This window comes from Osmia lignaria, unplaced genomic scaffold (genome assembly GCF_051020975.1).
Source record: "Osmia lignaria lignaria isolate PbOS001 unplaced genomic scaffold, iyOsmLign1 scaffold0078, whole genome shotgun sequence".
NCBI lineage: Eukaryota > Metazoa > Arthropoda > Insecta > Hymenoptera > Megachilidae > Osmia > Osmia lignaria.
In genome coordinates this window covers 45,001-47,500 of record NW_027478219.1, presented here as the reverse complement: position 1 = coordinate 47,500, position 2,500 = coordinate 45,001, and the positions used below count along the sequence as shown (strand labels likewise).

At 44.5% G+C, this 2,500-nt stretch overlaps 1 non-coding gene across 1 annotated transcript; it reads right to left on the bottom strand.

Annotated features, from left to right (window-relative positions):
- Window positions 1-1,337: 1,337 nt before the first annotated feature.
- Window positions 1,338-1,492, bottom strand: LOC143307787 (5.8S ribosomal RNA). Its single transcript, XR_013064858.1, has one exon. It is a non-coding gene; the product is annotated as a 5.8S ribosomal RNA (ribosomal RNA).
- Between the last annotated feature and the right edge of the window lie 1,008 nt (window positions 1,493-2,500).

Here is a 2,500-nt window from a genome sequence, read left to right as displayed (position 1 = left end):
CGAATAGGTTTCTTTATTTATCATCCCTTCTTTTCGAGCGCCACGGAAGCAAGAGGAAAAGCAAGAGCGAGAGAACATTTCGCGTATACTTCATTTAACAATTTTAACCAACACGCGATGTACTCCACACACCTCTTAGATTTAACAACTGCTTTTCTCTTCTTCTCCCCTTAGCGCAAGGGTAAACCCCATTTGTCTCTTCTTTGGAACGCAACAAAACTTTCGAGGACTGGACGACCGAGCGATGGTCGCGCGGTCTTCGCTTATCTTTAACAAACGAAGTAGTCCGTATGTATTCTAAATGTTGAAGCCTCCTAGAGCTTTAAGCCATGCGAGACATTGAAATGCTGTTTTAACGGGAGCATGCATAATTGCTGCAAACATACTTTTATCACAAGTTCTAGCCACGCCACGGAGGCTTCGAAGTTCCTTCACCATTCGCTTTCCTCTCTTTTGTTACACAGTTTCAGACTACGATCAGGGGTACCGAAACGCTGTATTGATTGTAAACAACCATTTTTATCTTGGAGCGGAGCGTTCCTTTACTCGTTAGATTTGTCTTGTCGCGTGTGTATTCGCTTTTTCGACGCTTTTTAACCATTTAACTTGTTTAGCGAAGCTAAACGCACAGACAGACAAAAAAAAAGGAACAGCATCGCGCGTCAAACAGCGACGACCCATCTGAAGCGATCTTTCATTTATACACCGTTTGTAAACAGAGAGATGTATAAAGCGCGGGGAATCATTCGAAACCCTGGGGCTATTCGAGCTTGCATTTCAGCAAATTATCATCTCAAACATTTCACTCGTTTGCTTTTTCTAAATTTATAGGAGAGCTTCTTTCGTTTATTTTTGACACACCTTTCGTAAATATCGTTTCTGGCAACGTCAGGAGCGTGGATTTCTACAAGTGAACAATCGCGCCGATCCGATAACTTCCAGCAGGATGGAGAATCTTTATAGATTATCTTCCGAGAACTCGGTGCTTTCACGGGCGGTCGTTTATAAATTTTAACGAACGACTCGCGCGCCGTGACGCACTTGCGCTAGTTCGAAGAGATATTTCGAAATTTGTTTCTCTCCTTTAACGGCCTGCATTTAGTGTATCGGTTGCGATTTTCGTCACATCGTTTCCACGACAAACGCCGACGAACTGCCCAACTATCGCTCGTACGTTGCGACTCTTTCTTTGTTTATCGTTCATTCATTCTTTCAATTTCGTTCGATAATCCCGCTCCGAAACGTTCTACTTTCGTTGAACGACGGCGAGATGTTTAGAAAGAAATGAATTACTCTTTTTTCGAGAAGCAAACGCAAGCAGTCTTTTGTTAAGAAAACGACCCTCAGCCAGGCGTGGTCCAGGAATTGTATCCGTGGACCGCAATGTGCGTTCGAAATGTCGATGTTCATGTGTCCTGCAGTTCACACGTTGACGCGCAATTAGCTGCGTTCTTCATCGACCCACGAGCCAAGTGATCCACCGTTCAGGGTAATCGTAAAATTTTGTATTTCAAACTCTTTAGATCTTTAGAGTGTTATTTTCATTATTAACACGCATCACATTCGATACCCACATCACTCTCCCACCCGGCGCGTGCGGGAGAGCGAATTCGGGCGTCGCCAACGTATTTGTTTGTTTGTTCGATCGTTGACGACACGATCGCGTCCAAGGACGGAAACCGTCGGAGAAACGCCCAGTGGCACGCTCCTCTCGACGGTCGGGCGTAAAGTACATTTAAAAACCTTGAAAAGTACGAACGCACACAAGGAATGCGAGCGCGCGTCCTGTCGCTGAATCGTGGGTTGCGAGATTCGAACAGACACACGGCCGGCGACGATCGGTCTAACTAATGGACACATAGTTTTTCAAAGACTCGCTATCGTCGCTTCTCAGCCGGTCCGTAAACAACACACATCGATCAGGCGGACGCACGAATCTTACCACGGTGCGTGTTTCGTAGATTCCAGGTTACCCGCAAGTACCTCTCTCTCCCTCTCGAAAGAGGAATCTCGATCCGTCCTTTTTGGACAATGGAGAAATCTTTTTATCGCAACACGGATGGCAAAGAAACAACCAAAGCGTAGGAGCGTGGGGACGAGAGCGACGAAAAGAACGTCGCGAAAACAAAGTTTCGACGGTTGCTCGTTCTAATACATCGTAGTTTCAACTCTCTCAGTTTTAACCACTCCTAGACGCTTCGTAAACTTTTAACAATTCTTCGCCTCCGCGAGTTTCATTTCGAATAGAGCGAACGCAACACGGACCAAAAAAACTCCGGTGATGCCAGATCATTTAGCAAAGATCAGACGGCGGGTCATCTGTATTCCTTTTCTCTCTTTTTTATATCTTTCCATTTAACTAGGGTGTCGCAACGACGGGTACATTTATATATTTATATATATTGTATTTCAATTTTAATGATCCTTCACTTTCGGTTTGTAATAATATGATCCTTCTTTCATTTCGATCCTTCATATTGTAGGTTAACCAACAGAAGTT